At 39.8% G+C, this 27,022-nt stretch overlaps 1 long non-coding RNA gene across 1 annotated transcript in view; it reads right to left on the bottom strand.

The window, feature by feature from the left end:
• The window catches only part of LOC125464655 (uncharacterized), a 136,434-nt gene extending 112,250 nt beyond the window's left edge, over positions 1 to 24,184 (bottom strand). The window contains exons 1-2 of the long non-coding RNA XR_007250059.2: positions 23,902 to 24,184; positions 23,106 to 23,244 (exon numbers count right to left, since the gene is read on the bottom strand). This is a non-coding gene — a long non-coding RNA (uncharacterized LOC125464655). The remainder of the gene's footprint in view (positions 1 to 23,105; positions 23,245 to 23,901) is intronic.
• Positions 24,185 to 27,022: the final 2,838 nt, after the last annotated feature.

Below are 27,022 nucleotides of genomic sequence, written 5' to 3'. Positions count from 1 at the left end.
CTGAAATAAATAGAGAGAGGATGGGTAGAGCTGGGGTAGGTAGGTGCAATGGCGATTGGTGAGTGCAGGTAGGCAGTCATGGGGATTGGTCAGTAGGTGAGAGAAGTGGATAGGTGGGAGAGAAGATGGACAGGTTGTGTCATGTCAAGAAGGCAGAGATGAGAGGGAGGGTTGGTCACGGGATGAAGACAGGGGTGGGGAGATTTTGAAGCTGGTAAAGTCCCAACCCATTGTCTCTGCCTGCTCCTGCCCCACTCCGCTTACCTTAACTCTGTTTTAGAACCCCCCCACCCCCCCCCCCCCCTCCCGGGTCTAGGAACTCCCCACCTACGTCCGGGACACCACCCATGTCCTCCACCTCCTCCAAGACTTCCAACTCCCTGGCTCCAAACACCTCAGCTTCACTATGGACATCCATGTATACTTGCTTTCCCCATGCAGCTGGCTGAAAAGCCCCCTGCTTCTTCCTCTCCCACAGACCCTACCAGTCCCCCTCCACCGACACCCTCATCTGTTTGACCGAACTTGTCCTTACACGTAACAACTTCTCCTTCAACTCCTCCCACTTTCTACAGACTAAGGAGGTAGCCATTGGAATCCCATGGTCCCAAGCTATGCCTGCCTCTTCGTAGGATACATGAAACAGTCCCTCTTCCCGAGTTACTCTGGCACTATTCCTCACCTCTCCTTTTGCTACATCGACAACTATCGGCGCTACCTTGTGCTCCCATGAGGAGCTTGAATAGTTCATCAACGTTACAAACACCTTTCACCCCAACCTCATGTTCACCTGGACCATCTCTGATACCTTTCTCTCCTTCCTGGGCCTCTCCATCTTGATCTTTGGTAACCACCTCAAAACTGACATCTATTTCAAGCCCAGCAACTCCCACAGGTACATAGGCTACACCTTCTCTCCCCCATCTTCCTGCGAGAATACTCTCAATTCGTCTGCCTCCACCACGCCTGCTCCCAAGATGGGGCGTTCCACTCCCGAACATCCCAGATGTTCTCCTATTTCAAGGACTGCAACATCCACTCTTCAGTGGTTGAAAATGCTCTCAACTGCATCTTTTGCATTTCCCGCACCTGTGTCCTCACGTGCCCTCCCCGTAACAAAAACAAAGGCAGAATCCCCTTGTCCTCACATATCACCCCACTAACCTCCATATTTAACGTATCATTCTCCACCATCTGCAATTCAAGCCCACAACCAAAGATATATTTCCTTCCTCATGCCTATCTGTCTTCCATAGGGACTGCTCTCTCTGCGGCTCCCTCGTCCGCTCCACACTCTCCACTAGTCCCACCGCTTTTCCCTACAACCGCAGGAGGTGCTACACCTGCCCCTACACCTACCCCTCATTTTCATCCAAGGCACCAAACAAACCTATCACATCAGACAGAGGTTCACCTGCACATCTGCCCATCGGGCCACCGCTCCCGATGTGGCCTCCTACACATTGGTGAGACCAAGTGGAGACTCGGAGACCACTTTTGGAGCACCTACACTCTGTTCGCGACAAACGACAACACCTTCCAGTCACAAACTATTGCAACTCCTCCTCTCTGTGCGACATGTCCACTCTGGGCCTCCTCTAGTGTCACAATGAAGGCACCTGGAAACTGGAAGAGCAACACCTCATGTTCTGCCTTGGAAGCCTACAACCCATTGATCTCAATGTGGACTTTACCAGTTTCAAAATCTCCCCACACCTGCCTTCATCCCATGAACAACCCTCCTTCACATCCCCTCCTCCTTGACCTGACACAACCTGTTCTCTCCCAACTATCTGCTCCTCCTAGTTCACTGACCAATCCCACCACTACCTACCTGCACTTAACTATCACCATCCCACCTACCTTCCTCAGCCCCACCCTTCCTCTCTCTATTTATTTTGGAGCTCCCTTCCCCCTCCCCCATTTCTGATGAAGGGTCCCAACCCAAAACATCAACTTTCCTGCTCCTCTGATGCTGCCTGGCCTGCTGTGCTCCTCCAGCTCCACACTGTGTTATCTCTGACTCCAGCATCCTATTTCTGACGTTACATCTGGGACACTGCTCTTTGACTCACTGGGAACAATGCCACAGAATAACGTTTACAGAAAAATCATATCTTTTAAACACAGTTTCTTTGTTATTTTTAGTTTTTCATGTAACTGTGGATAGATTTAACAGATACATCATAGCACTGACATCGATCAATTCAAAAGTCAATCTTTAGTTCTTATGTATGTCAATCTCTTTCATTTTATTCCTTTTCAGGATGACAGCTGTTAAAAAATTGTTTAATTCGATATTTTCACCTTTCCAGTTTCATGATTATCTATTTTTCCCTCTGCCATTGCTGATTCACTGTTGCTGTAATCTGCTGCTTTGTCTGCATCTTTACTTTGTCCTTCAATGAGCTCGATCTTCACAATCTGTAAGGCCTCAGGCTAGTTCAGTAGTTCAGATCTGTGAACATTGCTGACGCCTGTTGTTACATAATGCCAGCTGCTGTTGCTCCTAGCATTATGACAGGCTTGTTACAAGTACAGCAGGTCTCAAGTTTTACTTTTGAAATTAAGCAGATTTCAGGAAGTGTAGACTTCAATGGTTTTTGCTTTGCCCTTTGACAAAGCAAATAAGAAAGCTGATTCCAATCTGAATCAAAACAAAAATTGGTACTCGTGCAGTAGGTCATAAAGAACTGAAACAGAAATTGTGGCAGATATTCTAAGTGTGACTTAACATCAGAAATCAATTCCAAAGCTGTTGAATGATGTGCATTTAACTTTTCTGATTTTATTTAATAATTCAAGTGGCAAAAAACAAAAAGCCAACACAAGCTTCTAAGAAAACTGTACATATTTATATAAAGGGATCAGATCCATGTTCCAATGCATTGGAACTCCAGCCATCTCAGTAAAAAAAAGCTTTTTTTAATATATAATTGATAACCATTGTCACTTACAGGCTTAGAAGAATAACATTTAACATAAATAGAAAAATAGTAAAAAGTATATACCGAAGAATATAGGATGTGATGTACAGTGTGGTTTTTTTTATTCATTCATGGAATGAGGGCATCATTGGCTAGGCTAGTATTTATTGCCCATCTGTAATAGTCAATCACATTGTTGTGCACCTGGAGTCAGATGTATGCCAGACCAGGTAAGGATGACAGATTTTCATTCCTAAAGGACATAAGTGAACCCGATGGGTTTTCCATCACAATCGGCAATGGATTCATGGTCAGCATTAGACTCTTAAATCCAGATTTTTTAAAAATCAAATCAAATTCCATCATTTGCCATGGTGGGATTCAAACCTGGGTCTGAGAACATTCCCGAGGTCCAGCAATAATACCACTAGACCATTGCATCCCTCAAGAAGGCAAATATACATATTTTAATTAAATTTAAATTATGCTTAAAGTTTGCATTTTTAATCATTGACATATGCTTCTTTTCTGTGTGTCTGAAGGATTTAATGATTAACTTGTAAGTATTTCTGTGGCGCTGGTGAATACTTTGCAAACTTGATAGAGAGGTAGCTTTCAGAACTAATTGGCTTTTGAGTACAATAGGAGAGTCAATATCAGGGCAAGGTAAGCAATCGTACATCAGGGTTTTTGTTAGAAATTTCTGTCCTTTTTTTCTAACTTGGGGAAAATTTATTCAGTATTAGTTCCAGAACAGAAGTTTTTGAACAATAAAAATATTGTAGCGGTGTACTTGAAGTTCAGAAAATTGAACTCAGGTGTATGAAAGCATTAGAAAGAGGCTATCATACTTTCTAGTTTGGGACTTGATGTCAAAATTAAATTAATCCTATCAAAATGTTATGATGAATACTGTACAGGGGGCTTGTACTGTACATGGGTATTTTGGGGGATCTAAAAAGGAGTCTTTTGGGATTATACTTTAACTTGTGTTTCAAAATCTCTAAGCATGTCATGTGTTTGGATTTTTCATATTGTATTTTCATTTATTTTATTAAATAAACTTCTGGTTTATTGTTGAAGACTACATCTACAGAATAGTTTATGTTTCAGTGAGAGACCACTTGTTAAAACCAAAACAAAGCAAAGTAAGATTTATAAAACCAGACTGCAGTGTGGGACCTAATTTATTCCATAATAATAGCAGTTGATATCATGACAAGTCCAAATCCTCTGAGTACAAATCCGTGAAAATACAAAGCAGTGGCATATAAAGAAAGATGAAACAAATCTTGTACTCCAGATCCCGCAAGCTCATAGGATGTTATGATGTGATCAAAAGTTTCTGCAAAATCAACATGTTCAGTTATCTATTGTAGTGACAAAGGACTTTGAGTGGACATCATCTTGAATCAAGGGATAGCCATCGTTGAAGAAGATTGAGAAAAAAAGGAGTAAGATATGCTAGTAGAAGAATGCTCTGAAAGATTCTTTCGAGCTCTTTGGACAGAAACATACTGTTCAGTTCCTGCAGTTCAAGGGGCACATGAATATCAAAATGGTAAACCATAAACATTGAAAATATTCCAAGATCAGTTTCTTCAGAAAATACAATGCAAATTGATGATTTTAAAACTATTAGTGGGAGAAATAGATGACCCAAAACTTCAACTTTCCTGTTCCTCTGAAGTTGCCTGGCCTGCTGTACACCGCCAGCTCCACACTGTGTTATCACTGATTTCAGCATCGGCAGTTCTTACTATCTCTAACATGATCTGGTGTTGCCTTCTCCTGTTCCTGATTGGAAAGGATGCCCCCCACTCAACATGCATCATACCATCCAACACGATATCCAGGATTCTGTCCACAAAGCAGGGCATCAAATTTCACCTCTGTTGCTACATCTAGGCTAAATTTCAGGAAGTGTACAGGTGTACAGGGCCACTGTGTACTGACGGTGCTTGTCTAGGTGCATTTAAAAATGGCACCTGTGCCAGGGATGCCAATCAATTTCAGAATATCCTGCAGTGGCAAGTTGTCCAACGAAACACATGTGGTAGGATGGGGCTAGAACAAGTAAGATGCCAAAGAGCAGAGCAGGTAGTTTGAGTTTGGTAAAGAAATAGAAAGAAAACCCGTTCAACCTTGTAGCAAAAATTGCCTCTAAAAAATCTTGTGCAACAAACATTCAGCCAAAAAAAATAAGATTCAGCCCAACCATTTCACACCTACCCTGTCCAGACCCATCAGGATCTTTCAAGTCTCAATCAAGTCACCATTTACTCTTCCATACCCCTGCAAATACAAACTTGGCCAATCAAAACTTTCCTCATAAGACAAGCTCCAATTCCAATATCTGTGTAGCAAAGGGTTCACTACATATAAAACATTTATATTTGTCCTTAAATTAAGTGATTAATTCTGTTCACAGTACACCATATGAGGTCTCACCTGTGCCCTGTATAAATGAAGTAATGCTCAGTTGTCTGTTAATAACGTAAATTCCAGGCTATATTTATATTGGTGGAATCATCAAATGCCAAAAATGATTCCTGGAGCTTCTTTCTTTATCTTGCAAAACTCATTTCAGCTTTGTTTAATGAACTTGATGCAAAAGATATTCATTTCTCATCATCATCTGTTAATATATGAAAAATGACAGATCCCACCCCATACAATATTGCTAATTACAAAAGTTACTTTGGATCAGGGCTTGTGACTTTAATGTAGTCTCTTTGGTTAGTGTAATAACACTTTCACACCGTTCTTCTTGTTTCCAATTATTGTTTAGACACAATAAATCATGCAACAACTTGACAATGGTTGCAAGATGTGGGACAAACCTACCAGGTAACTTAGCAAGCCCAAAAATGATCATAGTTGGTTGTCATTTTTAGGTGCTGGTGCCTCAGTTATGGCTTTTATTTTTGAAGGTGACTTATGTAGTCCCTTAGCATCAATGACATGACCTAAATATTCTCTGAAGAGTAGCATCTAAGTTGTGAGATGCTTTTTTTCATTTTTCCCCATGACTAAAATATCATCTCGGTAACATGAGACTCCTCCCAATCAACTTAAAATCTGATGCATGGCACGTTGGAATAACACAAGTGCAGGTGTGATTTTAAATAGCAGTTTTTTGTATTTGAATAGTCTTTTATGAGTTATAATCATATTTCTGTGACTCGCAATCTACATTCATCTGAAGACAAGCTTGAGTAAGGCCCATTTTACTGAAAAAGCTGACCTCCAACTCATCCAGCAAATAGGTAATTGATAGAAAGCAAAAGATTCTGTTCAGCACACAGTACAGGATTAATAGTGACCTTAAAATCCCTGCAGATGCATACCGATCAATCTTCTATTATCATTAATTTCATAGGTGTGGCTCAATCACTCTCATTTAGGGTTCAAGGACAACTGTCTTGACCAGTGTCTCTAGTTCTGACTTGACCTTTGCTCTGAATGCATGAGGCACTGATCTAGCCTCGCAACATTTTGCTTGATTCCTATCCTTCATTTTCAATTTGACAAAGATCCTTTCCATGCTTCCCAGGTCCCCACTGAAAACAAAGCATGTTTCTTTAGAATTCATAACACATCAATCTCAGAATCTGACAAGTGATTTCTTTCAGCCCAGTTGAATTCCTTCCCATAAAAACTGCAGGATTTTCTTTGATAATGTGTAAGGTCAAACCTTCAGACTGATCATATAACTGGCCATTCGCATTGATATAATCCCTTAAAGACTTCAACTTTGTATGTTATCAGTATAATTTTTGAGGATTTGCTTTTGATACACACTTTCAGGTATAAATGAAACCGCCACTCTAGCATCCACTTGCATTCTTACAGTTTGCTATTCAGTAAGGGAGTGCCCCAGTATTTGTTAGTGTCACCAGCAACAGCCAGTATCATTAATAACAGTTTGTCTTTGGACTGAGAGTCTGGGCTTTTATCAAGCCCATTTTTTAACCATGTAGATTTCCTTCTGTTTCTGTACTTTCTGTATACATTGTTTGTGCTTCTTCTACAAACAGACCTATTTAATCTGCTCTTTTTTGCTTCAGTTTCTGAATACAGCTTCTTTATACCAGTAACTTGCTGCTGCATGACTTGTTTATTCACAGCAATGGCAATTTTGAGTCTGTGTTGGTGCTTGTCTCTTAGCCACCATTTTGTGGATTGTCATAGTCGAGCTTAGGTGTTGAGCTTTCTTGGGCTGCTAGTTCCACCGAAACTACTATTTCTTGTGCTTTCTTGAAGTCCAGGACCCTTTCCATCAGTAACCTCTTCTGGATTTCTTTACATCTTAAACCACACACCAATCTATCTCTGATAGCACCTTTATACGTCCAAATTCACAAAATTCTCCTAACTTCTTGAAAATTGAAAAAAAAAACTGATGGTGATACATTCACAATCATGTTGGTTTTGTTTGTGGAATCTGAACCTTTCAGTAAATACCAATGGTTTGGTAAAAAATTTATTCCATAGATTTCCTACAATTTCTTCATTAGTTTTAGAATCTGGCTTCTCTGTCTGTCCAGGCTCCTCATAAGGTTAAAAGCTTCTCCCATCAAATTACTCAGGACCACAGGTATAACAATATCTGCTTCAAATCTGTTAGCTTGGAGAAAATAACAGAATCTCACTTTGTGGGAGTGCCAGCTCTCTGCATTTCCATTATACGTTGCTAAGCCACCAAATTTTCCTGCCATTCTAATTTTTTTATATAATGGAAAGGGTCTGCACGGCATGATGAAACATAAAAATTTTAGTACTACTTTGCTTCCTCCCATTTAAAACAAGGTATTCCTGAGGCAGCCTGTTTCTTTCCAAGATTATAATACTAGCTCAAAATATTTCTCCCCATGTGGAGTACTCATTACTCACAGTGTTGCACGTGGTGTAGTGTGTAGCAAGCTCCTTTCACACTGTTCACCTCTTCCCTGGGGTGAATTACCTTTTTTCTCCTGACTGTACCTGCTTCAATGCAGCAATAAGTCTTTTGATTTCCTTTCTTCTTTTTTATGGTATGTGCCCCGATATCTGTACTGATGACCACATATTTATTATTATTAAGTGGATTACCCTAATTGATCTTTAAGCAGGTTTGATCCTCATTGCCAGTTTTCCTCTTCTTTATGTTTCAAGAACATAACATGTTATGGCCAAAACATATAACGACTGCAGAACCTTTCCTATACGAGGTGTTCACTCTACAAGGCAGCAAGACTAAACTGAGCTGTTTCCCTCCAAAATGGCTGATTACATCATCATGACATTATGTGATCAGGCTCTTAAAGTGACAATCCAACATACTTATATAAATACACAACAGGACCTCTAATCCATCTCCTACAAGTTCCTTCTTGACTCTCACCAAGTCCCCATTACACAGTGGTTGGTGTTTACTAGCCAAATTCAAATATAATGCTTTTAGACAACTTCAGACTAGAACACATCAGCCCAAATTATTTTTCCCTCATACCATTATTAATATATATATATTTATATGTTTACATTAACAACCGTATATCTCTCCAACACTTTGATTTTACAAATTCAGAGGATCTGAAGGTTCTAATATTCTTTACAATCATGTTCTCTTTGGACTTGGAAGTTTGGTAATTTGTTGGTTAGAAGTTAATTGACTTTTACAGTCTTTCTAATAGTCTGAGATCCAAAGCTCTCCCTTGATCTGAAGGTTCTTTAGTTCTTTGGCAGACGATTTCACGAATGGATGTATATCCTTAATAGTTGTCCCTGCATCAGTAGTGTTTTTTGCTGTATCGTGGATCCTTACGCATTGTTTGGTTCTTCTTAGTGGTTCACCACATCTCCAATGCTTGTCAGTGGAATTTGATTCTCATTCTACCTTCACATCCATGCTGAAGTAGATGACTTATTACTTCAGATTTTAAAATATTTTAACCTCATTAGCCACATACCATGTTCCTTTGGCACACCTCTCATCTGATGCTAGTCTGATTTTCCCACTTGTTGTAACCAGAAACACAAGACACTGCCAGGACAACTTGGGATTCCTGGTCCTGGTGCATGTTTAAAAGGCCATTGTAGACCTGATCAAGCACTGCATTTTCTGGACAGGGACCTGGAGGTTCTGATGAATAGGTGCACTTGAGTGCAGTCTTCTTCCTGCAGGAACTGCAGAGGAGACCACGACACCAAACCTGCCATCCTGACTCAAGTTACCAACTGTGTCACTGTAGTCTTAATCACTGGGATGGAGGGTTAGCAATGTAGTAGGAAGGTCAGAAGCCTTCTCCACTCTGGCAGGGCATCATCATCTTGTCTCTTCATCTTTACACTCACTCTGCCTCAGCTATTGCATCCACCTCCCATCAAGGCTCATACATTTCTCTCACTTTTGCATGCATCTTCCCTCACTCACTCAGCCACCAAATTCTCTCGGACCAGTAAGCCTGCATGGCCACTGTGCCTCCTACTCACTCTTTAGGGGCACTTCACCACTATTCCCTCTCTTGCCTCAGTGGTAATAGCCACTTTCATTTCACTCAATTCACTAATCCATCTCTTTGTCCCAATCCAGGAGAAAATGACTAAAAAGAAGATGAATGCCCAACATTTAGACTAACAAGGAAAGGATACTGTCTGACTGACTGTGCTCAATCACTTGTAGTGATATTGGATGAAACCTTTGATTGACTGTATAGGAACCCCCAAATGATGGCAGGCCCCTGGACTTACTGAGACTTACTTCCCTTAGACTTTGAGACATGACCAATAGTTGGTGCACAGGAGTTTATTTGCTGACTAGGAAGATGCCTCATGCTATGAACATGACACTGAGATAGGACAATACTCTAAAGTAAACTGTCAACCCCTTGCCTGATGAGTAATAATTATTGTTAATAGGCATGTCACACTAACTAATTAGAATCTCATCTCAACGTCCAGTACTTAGTTGGTAAATGTAATTTTTTTTAGCCTTGACATTGAGAAGGGCCTGTCTAGAGTAGGATTTAAAAATGAACTAGGCTGGTCTTTCTGGAGCCATGATATTAAATCAATCATCATCAGGGTGTATCTGACTGCAGAGCCTCCTGGAGTATCATTGGAAATTTGTTTATATTGTGGGTGTTGACAATTGAAGAGAGAAATCATTTAAAGACATGAGCTTGATTTGTTATTTTGAATAATCAAGGATTTTTTTTCATCTCAGAAAAACCCAAGGATTTAAAAGATGTTGGAAATTTTGAAGGGGACCTCCTTGAAGTCAGATGTAAACATACTCTTTCCTGGAAAAATTGAGATTGTTCAGAACAGTTCTGCAAATAAGTTACCTCAGTGAAAGAGTATAGTTTGTGAAACTTCAAGACCATGCGAGTTTGATTAGAACACTACAGGCTACTTATTGAACTGAGAATATTTAAAGCCCCAGTTGTGTGAATATTCATGGGAAAGTCTTCACAGGGCACAACTTGGTTAAACCTTGAAGAGGCTACTTGAAAGTGAATACCATTAAGCTTAGGTGTATGTACTGTACAAGCGATGAACAAGAGATCTGTAAAGAAGTGTTTTGGGCTAAATTGGATTAGACCTTTACTACACGTCTAAGATCTGTAAGTTTGTGTTAGAGTAACCCAATCCAACTCCATATATTCTAACGTTATTACTTTTGGTTAACAAACTTCTGTTTAATGGTTTTACAAAATTTCCAACATAGCATGTTTATGTTTCAGTAAGAGATCATGTTGTTAAAACCAAAATGAAACAAGATGTGATCTATTAAACTCAATTTCAAACAAAAATGAAAGTGCTGGGAAAATTCAGCTGGGACCATCTGTCGAGAGAAAAACAGAATTTATATTCCTCTGTCATTTTAAATGTTTGGAAGCTTAAGCTCTGCAAGGTGAAACCAATATAAAAGTTTACTAAATTGAGCCTCGGTAATTTTCCAGACTGTGGAACACAGGGGGATTAATTCATCTCACTGAAACACAATGACACACTTACTGAGCAGAACTTAATGGCGATGTAAGTCTCATATTCTGACTATAGAATGAGCAGGAGTCCTATGTTTGGTTTAGGTAACAGACTACAGCAATAATTGTCCACCAGGCACACAAATGTTTGCTGTTGGGCCTCCCCAGAATTTAGGACTACAAGAAATCTCACCCTTGGGAGCTGCCAGCCAAATACAGGTGAGAAGCTCTCCATTATTTATCATGTCACCAAAAGCCATTTCTGCTGATAACATATTTACCAAAAGCCTAGGATCACCAAGGGACCCATGCTGTGAGTGTAGACAAGATGGGGATCATGAAACGTAAGAAATAGGAGAAGAAGTGGCCATTTAATCTTCAAACCTACCCCACCATTCCAAAAGATCATGGCTGTTCTGCCTAAGGCCTCAACTCCACTTTCAAGCAAGCTCCTCATGGTTCTCAACTCTTCAAATTTTAAATTTCAAACTCCTCCTTAAATACTTTCCGTGAACTAGCCTTCAACTCTCAGGGTAGAGAGTCCAGCATTCAATACCCTCTGGAAGAAGAAATATCTTTGTATCCCAGTTTTAGATGGATGCCCTTTTATTCTGTAAGCTTGTCCTCTGGTTTGAGCTTCCACCAGTGAAAATGGCTTCTTCACTTTAATTGATTTTCTATCCAAGGGTTTCCTTGCCTTTCCTTTTTGCACATTACCATCTCATTCAGAACTTTCAGCCTCCCTGTACTCTCTTTGCCTTTTAGTACAGATGCAAAACCAGCTGTCTGTCAAGTTTATCAGCAATGATCAATCAAAGGGGTGAAAGTGTTGCTCACAGCAAAGTGCTGCATCAATGTCACACTATAGCAGCTTTCACGGCAAACACATTGAACATGTGTCAGCAAGATGGCCATGTCTCAAAGTCTAAGGAGAGTAATTCTCAGTCCAGTTAAGGGTGACTGATATCAATCAGGGTGCCTCGCCACTGTCAGTCAAGGGCAATGCCTGATTTCAGTCCAGGAGCTATGACACAGTCAGTTGTCACTTGAGGTAGTCAGGATCAGAAGTTCCATATCATTACAGTCGAGGGAATGGGGCATGGTCAATCCTGCAGGTCCAATGAAATTAGTCTGGGATTAGTGGTAAATCAGTCAGCAGAGATTAGTTAGGGTACTGGTCATGGATCAATTAGCGCTTTCCTTCATGATTGCTCGGGGCCAGAGCCAGTTTTGTGGATATTTTTACTGTAAGTTAAGATGGGTTATCAGGAGCCAGGTAAATTGAGGTAGTCAGTTCTGTGGAATTGAGGCAACATGCTTGGATACAGAAGGGGCAATAATTGTGAAGGATAGGCAGCTCAACATATAAGGTTGGAAGATGGTAGTGCAGTGGAGGACATGCATTACAGCAGGAGAGCCAACACCCTGGCTTCAATGGAGTGCAGAGCATTATTAAGGTTGGCATAACTAAGACTGTAGGCCTGGAGCTTAGGGGGTAATGTTGGGTGATGAAGACATAAACAAAAATGATCATTAGGAACATGTGGAAGCTCTGAGTTGATAAGGAGCGCAAACAAGAAAGGAACATGAAGGTTTGGGTGAATCATCTAGATAACCAGCTGAGCCTATGACTAACATTCAAATCACAGCCTGTGTTTTTCCACATTAACAGTCTTCATTAACAGTCCCAAACAGAGAACTCATATTCTGTAAGGTCCAGCTGACTGACCTTGTTACAATCACTTCAGCAACCACATCCAGAGTAGAATCAGTAAGATTATTTTATGTCTTTAAGCGCACAGAGTCTACTTGTGGGTGATGCAAGGCCCTTCAAGATTACCCAATTTCAATTGGATTAATCAGGCGTTTACACAGTACAAGTTTAAGATGTCAATTATCATAGAATTCAGTATGCAAAGTTCATGCAGTGACCAATTGTGATGGATACAAATACTAGCCACAGATTGATCGTTGCAATATGGTGATTGGTCATTACAAACTTATCATCGTCATCTCTGCAAAGCTGAAGTAATCACAAGCAACATTAAAAGTTACACTGAGATAACAAGGTGTAGAGCTGGATGAACACAACAGGCCAAGCAACATCAGAGGAGCAGGAAGGCTGATGTTTTGGGCCTAGACCCTTGCTCCTCTGATGTTGCTTAACCTGCTGTGTTCATCCAGCTCTACATCTTGTTATCGCAGATTCTCCAGCATCTGCAGTTTCTACTATCTTTAAAAGTTACACTTGTGGGTCCACAATTCGCCAAGACAATCCAAGATCGCTTCAGCTGCACAAGATACAAAGTTCATTTTCTCTCATCTTGATGTATAAGTAGTTGACAACATACTGTCATATACAACACAGTCTTTCTTGAAAGTGGTGGGGCTTTGGGAGTGGAGGGACAATGTTCCAGTAATTCCATAACATTTAGAACATCCGACTGCATTTGTACGTCATGTTGCAAACATCAGAATAAGGGGGAGGAATTAAATGTCATCATAACTAAAGAAGTGGTATTAGACAAACTAATGGGTGCTAAAGGCAGATAAGCCCCCTGCCCTGATGGCTTGTATCCTAGGATCCTAAAAGAGGTAGCTACAGAGATAGTGGATGCATTGGTTGTGATTTTTCAAAAGTCCTTAGATTCTGGAGAAGTATCAGAGCATTACATGAGTGCTCACTGGACACCCCTAATTCAGAAAGGGAGGTAAACAAAAAGCAGTAACTATAAGCTGATAAGCCACTAACCTAACATCTATTGTTGGAAAAGTATTGAAATCAATTATTAAGCAATGAATAGCAGAACATTTAGAAAATCATAAGCTAATCAAGCAGAGGCAGCATGGCTTTATGAAAAGGAAATCTTGTTTGACTTTTTTTTAAGAATGTTTTTGAGGAAACCTTCTCAAACAGAGAAAGTAGGGGGAACGAATAGATGTGTTGCATTTGGATTTCCAAAAGCATTCAACGAGGTATTTTACAAAAAATGTTGTCACAAGAGCCATCTGTGTTGGAGGTAGCAATTTGGCATGGATAAAAAATTCGCTCATGGGCATGAAACAGTAAGTGTGGATAAGGGCTTCTTTTTCAGGTTGGTGACCCGTGACCAGTGGGGTTCCACAGTGCTGGGACTGCAACTATTTACAATATATAACAGTGACTTGCAGGACTGAAGTGACTGTACTGTAGCCAAATTTGCAGACAGTATGAAGATAGGTGGAAAGGCTGGTTGCAAGAAGATTACTAACAGTTTAAGAATTATATCGATAGGTTAAGTTAATGGGCAAAAAATTGATATATAGAGTATAATGTGGGAAACTGCAAAGTTGTTCATTTTACTAGAGAGACCAACAAACAGAATATAATTTACATGCAGAAAAACTGTAGAAAGTTGCAATTTAAAAGGGACTTGGAGGTGCTTGCATGTGAGTTACAGAAAGGTAGCATGCAGGTCCTGCAGGTAATCAGGAAGACTGCTGGAATAATGTTGGCCTTATTTCAAGCAGCTTAGAGTATGAGAGCAGGGAAGTCTTACTGCAACTGTACATGGTGCCAGTGAGACTATATCTGGAACACTATTAGCTGTTTTCACCCCCGATTTAGGGAAAGATATACATTGGAGGCTGTCAGGGAAGGTTTCCTAGGATGATCCCTGGTATGGAAGGATTATCTTAAAATCAATGGCTAAAAAGGTTGGGATTCACTGGAGTTTAGAAGAATGAGAGATGATCTCATTGAAACATATTGGATTCTGAGAGGACTTCACAGGGTAAATACTGACAGGATGTTTCCCCTCATGGGAGAGTCTAGGACCCAGAGAACATAGTCTCAGAATATAGGAGCAAAAAGTTGACAAATGGAGTATAATAAATAATAAATGGAGATAAGGAGGAATTTCTTCTCACAGAGGGTTGAGAGTTTTTAGAACTCCTTGCAACAGAGAGCTGTGGGGGCAGAGGCCTTGGGTATATTTAAGGCTTAGATAGATAAGCACTTAATCAGAGGGTGAAATCAAGGGCTATGGGGAAAACACAGCAAAGTGGATATGAGGAATGTTGGATCAGCCATGGTCCTACTGAATAATCAAGAAGACTTGAGGAGTTGACCAGTGTACACCTGTTCCTATTTTGTCTGGTCCAATATGTCAAAGGTCTGTGTATAAGGCATTCTGTGGCCTTTCTTATCAGAGTCCTCCAGGTCCCACTATGTCCATAACTATGGCAAACTGACATTTATGTGTGATATGAACGCTGACTGCTCACTTTATTAAGAACCTGTTCTGGTTTCAGTATTGCCATATAGGCTCTTATGAACCATGACCAATGGATCCAGCTACAGCTTGATTATTGTTACTGAGGCAGTGGTGCAACAAAAGTGCAGGGAAGAGCAATGTACCTACCAGCCCAGGACAAGCAGCAACCTTCAGCAGTAGCTAAATAGCAGTTACATGAAAAAGTCAGAGCAGAAGTGTCCTCAGGATCTAGATGAGTTTGGTGGCCTCAAGTCTATTGTCTTTATTACCATATCCTCCAGATGAGCAAGGCACATTGCTGCTGCAGATTGAGGATCACCCAGGACATCATCGCAAAACTGCATTATCTGCTGGAGCAGGATTTTTGAACTGAGGGGAAGGATGGCCATTCTATTCTGGTGGCTGCCAAGGTGACAGGTGCGGTGGATGTTTATGCAACTAGTTGCTTCCAAAGCTCCAATGGCACTTGTATGGGAGCTCTCAATCCTCAACCTACAAATGTATCAAGGCTACTACTGATGGCAATTTGTGCCAGATTACACCTCTTCAGCTCATTTCCCCGCGACAAGATCAGTGCTTCAGCGCAGGCAGTAGGCTTTGTGATACCTGAAATCGCCCAGGTGTAGGGCATTATAAACTGTATAAATGTCGCCTTGAGAGTGCCACATCATAATGTGGTTGACTTCATCATTAGAAATATTTTCCATTCAGTAAACATGCAACTCATCTGTGATTACTGGCACTTCCTCTTAAAGATTGGTACCAAATAGCTGGAAGCTGCCACATTACCTATATTCTTGATAACTGTTAGGTTCCTGCTTCATTTCAGGGGCCAGAGGCCTTACAAGAATGGCTGGTGGGTGACAGGGACCATCCTCTGCAGTTATGGTGAGGACTTGGCTATGCAACACGGACTGAAGCCAAGCACAGATACAATGCACCCCATTCTTGCACCAGGGCCACTGTTAAGTAAACAATAAGGCATCTGATGATGAAGTTCCAATGCTTAAATCAGTTTGGGGAGTTGGCATCCTTGCAGTACATTCCAGACAGAGTCTGTCATATAATGCTTGCATGCTACTCTACATGTAACTGGAGCAAGTAAAGAGGCAATTTAATGGACGCTCAAGGGCTGGAAACACAGTAGCAATCTTTCAAAGAGGAAAATAAAGACATTAAGCAAGAACAGTATCACCTCCACCATGATAGTGATGTAGTGTCAATCACAACAAGCCAGAAAGGACTTGATTGATTCTCACTTTCAATGCATGAGAATTGGAAAAGGACATCATTCAAACAACAAATTTACAATCAATGAAAGGCAATCAATTCCTGTTTATTCACAGAAGCAAACATGGCTATTTTTTTGTTTTTCTTCACTTTCCTGCTGCTCAATAAATGTTTAATATTTTTAATTGTTTGAAGGTTTTCCAACATGTGATGTTCCCACATTGAACAATGACAAATGTAATGCTACACTGAGTGTTCGGGCAACAGGAGCCCTCCTTCAGGCAGCATTTAACACGGTGCAGCACTTATGGCTACAGTTACAATTACAGTTGATCAGACAAGTGATGATGTAAAGAAGTAATTTACAATTGCAAGGCTCTACTTGCAATGAAGTGTTACCCGTGCCACCATGTGCTCTCAGAAGCCAATCATTTTCAATTCACTCCCGGTATTTGGATTGGAAAGGGATATTTGTGACTGGCAGTATTTGATCTGGTGCACTGTTGGGCTTTAAATATGGTGCTGGCAGCGGAAATCCTGGAGGATCTTCGCAATTGTGATAATGTTTGTCACTGGCGAGTACAAAATGGCACGAAAGGTGCCATAGAGCTGAGGTGTTTATGGTGACGTGAGAAGCAGAGGATTTCCTGAGATAACTTGCTAAAGCTTGTGGACAGAAATCATCCATGAATTCTCCAAAATTTACACTCTACATCGCAAATCACATTTGGTGGTGGATTGAAGCTATCTTAGAAACTGGTGGTAGCAACAGAATCTGTCTAGCAATCCTAATTGTCCTACACATTTACTATCATACAAATGGAAATTGGGTTCTTGTGATGCTGTGGTAGTGTCCCTATGGCATTACATTGGCTGTTTTTCAATCTGCTGGAACTACCCCTGAGTCCATCGAATTTTGGAAAATTACCGCAAGTACATTTGCTATTTCTCCCGCTATCTCTTTTACTTCCCTCGGATGCATTCCATCAGAGCCAGGAGACTTGTCTACCTTTAGCTCTGTTAGCTTGCCTGACACTACTTCTTTAATGATAATGATCATGTCTAGGTCCTCAGCTCCCTTAGCTTCCTGCCTGAGCCAGGAGGCCTGAGTTCAACTCCTTCCTTCTCCAGGTGTGTGCAATAATTGAAGTAATTCTGCTATAATGTGTGTTTCGTTAACATGAATTGGCTGTAATGCGATTGATGAATAGTGAGAAATAGTGAAAAGAAAGAACTGAAGGAAAAACGGTAATTGGCCATGGATGTCTGAGGAAATAAGGGAGGCTATCAAAATGAAAGATAATGCATACTAAGTGGTGAAGACCAGTGGAAACTAGAAGACTGGGAAAACTTTAAAGATCAGCAGAAAGCCAGAAAAAAACCTATAAAGAAAAGCAAGGTGTATTATGAGACTAAACTAGCTCAGAATATAAAGACATAGTAAACTTTCTATAAATATATAAAATAAAAAAGAGTGGCTAAGGTAAATTTTGGTCCTTTAGAGGATGAGAAGGGGGATTTAATAACAGAAAATGAGGAAATAACTGAGGCATTGAACAGGAATTTTGTGTCAGTCTTCATAGTGGAGGACACGAATAACTTGCCCATAATTGATGACAAAGAAACTAAGGTAGGTGAGGACCTAGACACGATCATTATCATTAAAGAAGTAGTGTCAGGCAAGCTAACGGAGCTAAAGGTAGACAAGTCTCCTGGCCCTGATGGAATGCATCCCAGGGTACTAAAAGAGATAGCGGGAGAAATAGCAAATGCACTTGTGGTAATTTTCCAAAATTCGCTGGACTCTGGGGTAGTTCCAGCAGATTGAAAAACAGCCAATGTGACACCATTGACAAAAAAGGAGGTAGACAAAAGATGGGGAATTATAGCCGGTCAGCTTAACTTCTGTAGTGGGGAAAATGCTCGAATCTGTCACCAAGGGAGAAACAGCGAGACACTTAGATAGAAATTGTCCCATTGAGCAGACGCAGCATGGGTTCATGCAAGGCAGGTTATACTTGACTAATTTGCTGGAATTCTATGAAGACATTATAAGCGCAGTGGACCACGGGGACCCAGAAGATGCAGTGTATCTGAATTTCCAGAAGGCATTCAACAAGGTGCTGCACAAAAGGCTTCTGCATAAGATAAAAGTGAACAGCATTGCATTAACTCTGTATTAGCGTGGATGAGGATTGGTTAACTAACAGGAAGGAAAGAAATGGGGATAACTGAGTGCCTTTCTGGTTAGCGAAAAGTGACTAATAATGTGCCTCAGTGATCAGTGTTGGGATTGCAATTGTTTACAACTTACACAGATGTTTTGGAGCTAGGGACCACGTGTAGTATATCAAAGTTTGCAAATGAAACAAGATGAGGGGTAGAGCAAAGTGTGCAGAGGACTCTGAAGGTTTGCAGAAGGATATAGCTAGTTTAAGTGAACAGGTGAAGGTCTGGTAGATGGAATTCAATGTTGATAAATATGAAGTCATCTATTTTGGTAGGAATAATGGTAAAAGGGGCTATTACTTGAATGGTGAAAAATTGCAGCCTGCTGCTGTGCAGAGGAACCTGGGTGTCCTTGTATGTGAATTGAAGAAGGTTGGCAGGTAATTGAGAAGGCAAATAGAGTTTTGTCCTTCATTTCTAGAGGGATTAAATTTAAAAGCAGCAAGGTTATGTTGCAGTTGTATAGGGTGCTGGTGAGGCCACACTTAGAGTTTTGAGTGCAGTTTTGGTCTCATTACTTGAAAAAGGATGTCCTGGCACTGGAGGTAATGCAGAGGAGATTCATTAGGTTGATTCCAGAGACGAGGGGGTTGGCTTATGAGTACAGGCTGAATAGACTGGGATTATATTCATTGGAATTTACAAAAATGAATGGGGATCTTATGGAAACATATAAAATTATGATGGGAATAGAACAGATAGAAACAGGGAGGTTGTTTCCAATGATGGGTGAAACTAGAGCAAGAGGACATAGCCCCAAACTTAGGGGAAGCAGATTTAGGACAGAATTGAGCAGGAGCTTCTTCACCCAAAAGGGTGAGAATCTGTGGGATTCCCTGCCCACTGAAGTAATTGAGGCTTCCTCACTGAATGCTTTTAAAGCTAACATAGATAAATTTTTGAATAATAAGGAATTAAGAGTTATGGTGAGAGGGTGGGTAGGTGGAACTAGGGGCATAAAAAGATCAGCCATGATCTTATTGAATAGCAGAGCAGGCTGGAAGGGCCAGATGGCCTACTCCTGCTCCTGGTTCTTATGTTCTGTATGGATTATGCAAACTTCCTGCCGTACAAGTACAATGATTTCCCCGTAACACAATTTTCTATGGCGATTTTCTATAGTGCAAGGTCATGCAAAAATGCAACTATCCCACTATAGGAGAACCACCTGTATCTTGAAACAGGCTGATTAGAAAATATCTGAAGGACCTGTTTCCTGACAATGAACCCAGCGGGGTAAACTTCTCAACCATGTCAGCTTCTGGTCATTTTCTGCAGCCTCAGTGCCAAACATCATTTATAACAATAGAGAGTATTTTGATGCTTACTTCCCCAGCAATTGGATTCAGTGACTGGAAATAGGGAGATTTGGAGACAGTTTTGGTTGGACAGGCGGGACAGCCAAAATGTCCAAATTTCATTTAAATACGAAATCACTTGTGGGATTGTGAGTTAATCTTTTCAGTAGGTCAAGTAATCGTGGTGACTACTAAGAAAGTTCTTCACAAGAAGTTTATGATGTAATTGGTAGCGATACTTTGGCCACCATAATGACCTGAACAGATGGGCCATATAAAGGTAGAAGTGTATGAACAAGAAAAAAAATGAAAAGCAAGATATTTGTTCAGACACAAAGCTAGAGTGAGCAACATTTTAAAAGAGGAAATGGAAAATGAGGTGATATATCAACACAGATTGAAAGATTGAAAAGTTATGCTGCCTCAGTAACAACCAGAACCAACCACATTTATAGCCAAAGGATTAGGGAGTCAGCTGGATATACAATATCTATAACACCCCTGACAAGCTGGGCACAAGTCAGCCCTTTAAGTTGCCATTTGTCAATTCTTATAGAACTTGTAAACATAAATTGCCTGCTCACCACTAAAGAGATTAGAGGGAACACTGATCAGTAGGCAATATGGGCAAGGGAAGTTTCACACATAGAACAGAAGATTGAAACTTCACTTGAAGTTTGATAGAAAAGTCTTGAATTAATTTATGACTCAGTCAATGTAATCAGTGGATCAAAGTAAACACGTGGATACGTATGTTTGTGGACAAATTGCTATTGTGTAATATATAGGTAACCTCTTTATGAGAAGGGACATTGCCTTTAAAGAGTTACAACCCATGGAAACCAATAAACTAACAGAACTGAATTTACTGAATAACTGCAACAGAAGAAATCATGAGCAAGATTTCATATTCTACAAATTTTATAAAGAATAAAGTCAAACACGTTAAAAAGATAAACCTCTTGTAGAGATTGACAAATTCTTGATCTCACAAGGAATTAAGGGCTATGGGGAGAGTGCAGGGAAGTGGAGTTGAAATGCCCATCAGCCATGATTAAATGGCAGAGTGGACTTATGGGCCGAATGGCCTTACTTCCACTCCTATGTCTTATGGTCTTATGAATTAAGAGAAAAATTACATTCAATGCGTACTTTAAATTATACTTTAAATAGTAGTTATAACAAAGGTAACTGTGATGGATTTCTCAGGTAGGCACTTCAGCAAGCATGATATTTAACTCACCCACAAGATCCCTCAAAACTTTGTCTTTCCAAAATAAAATTCCATATCCTTTGCTGAGGCTGAAGACACAAAGTCTCATTTGACAACATTTTTGCATTAACCCTAGCTTACACCAAAAGGCACACTATTTCAGAATTCTCACAATACTGCCCATGCACAAATCCATCCTTGCTGGGTCTTTTTTCTCAGCTGCAACACAACGTTCTTACAGCCCATCCATACTGCACTTCACTAGCCATGATGTTGTCTTTTGCCTGATTTCTATTTCCCTAGCAACATAAAGTCAGAACTCATTCACAAAATCCTGAAGTCACAGCTATTCCCACAAACCTGAAATCTTAAGAGTCTTTTGCTAGTAGCAAATGTCTTTAAAAAAACAACCTTAATGCAACAAACAGAACATTTGTCAAGCCATCTGTGCAGACAACAGCTTGAGCACACTTCCCCACAGGTCCTACATGCTGTAGATTTCATCACACTTCCCCCCTCAACATGGAAAAATGAAAACATTACCATAGTAAAGGCTTCCTTTTAATATTTTTACAGTAGGGGTTATTACTATTGTAAACAATTGTCCAACTAGCTTGGATAGTAGTTACTGCCATTTCCCCTCTGTTACATATCATATTTTTTTAAAAAATCACAAGGTTTAGCAGTTTTTAGTCTTTTTTGAAGCAGGACACCGGCTATCATTAGAGTTTTTGTTGGTCCTTGTCTCAGATAATACTGCTTTTTTAAAATGCATTCTGAAACATTCAATTCAGGCTCCAACACCTGATCCCTGTTTTCTTCTTTATCTGCATGTTGTTTAAATGTCTAAATTTTTGTAAAACATTTCAGCCGACAAGACATCCAAACTGTTCCACACAATAATTGAATCTACCTCATCTCGCCAATTTTCAGCAATATTTTCAACTGTAAGTATTTCATGATCTGACAAACTGATTTGCTTTTCCATCCTGGCTTTTTTTTCGTGTAGCAGCTCATTTCTTGCTGGGTAAAGTCCTCTCTAGCTGCATTAAGTACCCCATTAGCTTTATTATTAGCTAAGAAAGCTTGACAATCTTTTTTATTTACTGCACATTTTCTATTAGTCTGTCCCTGTTTCTTTTTGTTTCACCAAGTTTCACTCTTCACAGTTCAACTTGGGAATGGCTGTTGCTGCTTCTTTTTGACAATCTAACTTTGCATTCAAGAGCAAATATCTTTCCCTAAAGGTCTATAAAGCCAATACTTACTACATTTTTCAATTCCTTTCAACACATTTTTCTTCCATTCATTGTTATTTGCGTTGCGTACTATTGCTATCTGCTCTGCCACATGCTGTCATTTTTTTCTACAATTTTAGTCCAAATTGTTTTAAGGCTTCTACAAAAGCCATTTTGTTCCTCCATAGTTTAATACTGTAATATTATTTTTTAACCAACAAGTCCAGTGTTTAATTCTTCCAACATGACTTTTGTAGGAACATTGTTCTTAGCAGCAGTTTTACAAAATGAAATGTTTACTTTGTTTACCCATAGCCATAGTTTCTGTAGCTTCAGTGGGCTTTTCTGAAACCACAGGAGGCACCAAAACCTTATACTGAGACAATTTTTCACAAAAAGAATCATATTTTAAATTGGGCAAATTTGGGATGACACCAATAGTAACAAGATCAACAACTAAACCATAATTTAAAAAACCTTATACAAAGGAATGATTAAATATCCATTCAAGCCCTGAACTAGTACCTTTGTATTCAGCAAAATATTTGGAGATAAATTCAGTTTACCTGATAAAGTTAGTCACTCTGTCAGCCTATATCATCAATATTATTTAAACGACTAACCTAACAATACAAATACTAGGACATTTTACCCTCAAACATGAAACTTCTATCATTTCCTGCACCCAGTTCACACTATAAATACACAAGGGGAAAACTATTGTTTTGTCATGAACTTTACCTGCTTTGACAGTATTTACTGAGGAAATAACTGTGTAAGTGCTACAATCTTGATTTTCCAACAGGTCCTTTTTTTGTGACAGTAGTCTGTCAGCCCCTTTGAGCGAAGTTTGACAAGTAGATCCTTCAGCTCCTTGTACCTGGGAATGTAGAATTCAAAACACAAATTGGTCAGCCATGATCTTATTGAATAATGGAGAGCAGGCTTACAGGCTCAATGGTCTATTTATGCTCAAATTTCATATGTATCTGTATTGTTGCACCAAACCAGATCTCAGGAGGCTGTACGGTTTCTTGTTAGAGGAATGAGAAGCTCACGCGTCATCTACTTACTTTTTGAGGCCTGTAAGAGTGGTAAACCATTTCAAAGTGAAAATTATACGCTATCTGTCAGATGTTTCCCACTCACTTTTAGCCTATCGACAGTTGTCTGCAACTTCCTTACGTCTTCTTCACAACATGCTCTTATGCCTATCCTGATGTTATTTGTAAATTTAGTTCCCATGCCTTTGCTCCCCTCATCTAAGTCATTGATGCAAATTTTAAATTTATTGATTGATTGATTGATTTATTGTCACGTGTACCAAAATACAGTGAAAAGCTTTGTTTACAAGCTTTACAGGCAGACTGTAGTAAGGAAAGGATGTACATATCAAAAAGACTTAGATAGAGGCATTCAGATTACATTGCACAGGGCGTGCACTAGGTGAGATCAACATTAGCAAGATCAGCATTATTTACGACTAGAGAGCACAATCATCAGTCTAATATTGGCTGGGAAGAAGAAGTTCCAGTACCTGTTCATGTGTGTGTTGAGGCTTCTGTATCTTCTGCCTGACGAAAGAGGTCGTAGGAGATCATTACCAGGGTATGAAGGATCTTTGATGATGTTGGCCACATTTCCACGGCAGCGAGCCATGCAAATGGAGTCCATGGATAGAAGGTTAGCTTCTGTGATGGTCTCGACTGCACGTAACACCTTCTGTAGTTTCTTACGGTCCAGGGCAGAGCAGTTGGCATACCAGGCCATTATGTACCCAGACAGTATGCTTTCAGTGGAGCATCTGTAGAAGTTGGTGAGGGACTTTATATACATACCAAATTTCCTGAGTTGCCTGAGGAAGATGCGTTATTATGCCTTCTTGACTGTTGCATCTACATGGGAAGTCCAGGACAGGTTGTCAGTTATCGTCACACCGAAGAACTTAATGTTCTTCATCCTCTCAATCTCAGTTCCATTGATGTAGTTGGTGGCGTGTTCACCTCCTTTCTTTCAGAAATTAATGATTAATTCTTTAGTTTTGCCGATGTTGAGAAACAGATTGTTTTCATAGCACCACATCACTAAGCCCTCTATCTCCCCTCTGTAGTTTGACTTGTCGTTGTTAGATATTATTCCCACTACGGTGGTGTTATCAGTGAACTTTTAGATGGTGTTCATTTGGAAATTGGCAACACAATTGTAGGTGTAAAAGGAGTACAGTAGGAATTGAAGGTCCAGCACAGGCCGCCGTGGCGTTCCACTCATCACGTCCTGCCAATCAGATAAACTTATGCTTGCTCTTTGTTTTCTACCAAACGACCAATCTTCTATCTAGTCTATATTACCGCTTACACAATGAGCTTTTATTTCCCCAAATAGTCTGTCATGTGCTCTTACCAAATGCCTTCTAGAAATCTAAGGCATGTCTACATGTATACGGATATTGCCTACAGAAGGTCCTCTTGACCCATTGCACACTCTGCTCCTTCAAAGAACTCTAATAATTGGATAAACTTGATTTTCTGTGCTAAATCTTCCTAATTATCTCAGACTTTCTAAATGCACAGCTGAAATCTGTTTAAGGATCGATTCTTACACTCTCCACACAATAGAGTCAAGCAAACTGGTCTACAGTTTCTTGCTTCTGGTCTCTCTCCCTTCTTGAATGGAGGGGTTGCAGTGTTATGTTTTCTTAAAAACAAATTAGGTTGTCAAGAAAATATTTAAAAATGTGCTGAGCAAGAAAAAAAGTCAAAGGAACAAATTGATTTTTTAAAAGATAAATATTTAATCAATATAACCATTCAAAAAGTGCTAAGCATCAGGCTTCCTGAATAAAATCTTCTTTGTACTTTTGCTTCAAAAGCAGCGCTTGAGAAAAAAGACACATTGAAACCCAAGGCCTGGTCACCAGGCAAGAGGAAGGGATTGAGAAAAAGCATTTGATTTACTGAGCTCTCCAAGTTGGTCTAGACAGAATTCGTGTGCAATTGGGGTCAGATGGAGGATGCCTTTTGGCCTATGTTTTCTCCCTCTCCGCCTCCAATATGCAGATAAATTTTTAATGGACATGTTGTACTCCACAACACCAAGAGCAAGCCGGTTCAGTCATACATATTCCCATTTCTGTTTCCTTACAAATTTACAAAGAAGAACCTTAAATTGTTTACAAAGACACAGAAAAAAATTTGCAATTTTGCAGATACCTTCACCACAGATGGATGCATTAATAAACATCTTTCTGACTTTATTTTACACAACCAGTCTTATTCTCAAGCTTTCTTTCCAAATCCCTGTCTTTGTCTCTCCTCCTTTTTCTCCTTTAAAAACTGTTTCAAAACCTACTTCTCCTAGTCCAATATGAAACAAAGAACTGTCGATGCTGGAAATCTGAAATCAAAACAGCAAATGCTGGAGAAAATCAACAGATCTGGCAGTGTCTGTGGACAGAAAGCAGAGTTTAGTGACTCTTTTTCAGTGATCTCTCCTAGTCTTTCCCTACCAGATTTGCTGTTCATTTCTATGTTCACCTAACTGGGAGACACCTTGGGATGTATTTTTAAAAATAGTTTAAAAAGTGTGATATAATTAGAAATAATTATTGATGAGGGCATTTAAAGAGTCATCTTTACATAACAAATATTCTCTGCTCAGGATGTTGTGAGATACTCTTCCTACACCTTCATGTTTGACACTCAAGAAGGGTTTCATAGAATTTGAATTGTGGAGGGATGGTTACAAGTGAATAGCTGCAAGGCATTATTAATAAACATGACATCCAGCACACATCTAGCAAGGGAGTAAACCTGACAGGAAGTTGTTTGTCACCATACCTACCAGATGTGAAGAAACTTATACATTTTGTTAAAATTCACCTTTCTGACGTAGTTTTGTAGGTAATGGGGCTTAAAATTAGCAATATTTTGCAACATGTAACTTGACTGATTGAAGATTATTTTTAGTGACTCTTTGAGGCCAGCTCACTGGCTCTAAGAGGAATATGGAAATTATCCAGGAAAGAACCAGGGCACTTGGTATTCTAGGACCTCCTTTGTTAGATACAAATGATAGATGGCAGTTAGAATGCGTGCAGGTTAATAGGCTCAAGTGAAGTGGTCTGAGTGTTAAAATTGTTATGGAAGGCTATTAAAAGGTTTTCCATTGGTCAAAGATTGTAAATATTACATTGTAAATTAAAAAGATCATTAATTCTGTGGAGAGATAGTAGGAACTGCCGATGCTGGAGAATCTGAGATAACATGGTGTAGAGCTGGATGAACACAGCAGGCCAAGCAGCATCAGAGGAGGAGGAAAGCTGACGTTTTGGGTTGAGACACTTCTTCAGAAAATGAAGAACCAGCTCTACACCATGTTATCTCCATTAATAACGTGGGGACAGATTAAGAGTGATTACAAAGTTGCCTTCAATAAAATTATAATAAGAGGGCACATTTTTGCATTAGCAATTTGTCAGCCATCAGTCAACAGATAACATTTGTCAAGTTTGTGTTAGCCAGCAAAAGCCTATCAGAAAGACATGTACCAAAAGAGGCTTTTGCTGGCAGAGACAGCTAATCAGTTTGAATTTAAAAGTGAGAGAATTAGTTGGTTAGAAGCAGCAAGGAAGCCAGTTAGTTGGTTAGTTTTTTAAAAAT

This window comes from Stegostoma tigrinum, chromosome 27 (assembly GCF_030684315.1).
Source record: "Stegostoma tigrinum isolate sSteTig4 chromosome 27, sSteTig4.hap1, whole genome shotgun sequence".
Lineage (NCBI taxonomy): Eukaryota > Metazoa > Chordata > Chondrichthyes > Orectolobiformes > Stegostomatidae > Stegostoma > Stegostoma tigrinum.
Note: the sequence above shows the minus strand (reverse complement) of the source record. Positions and strands in the feature narration are given on the sequence as shown.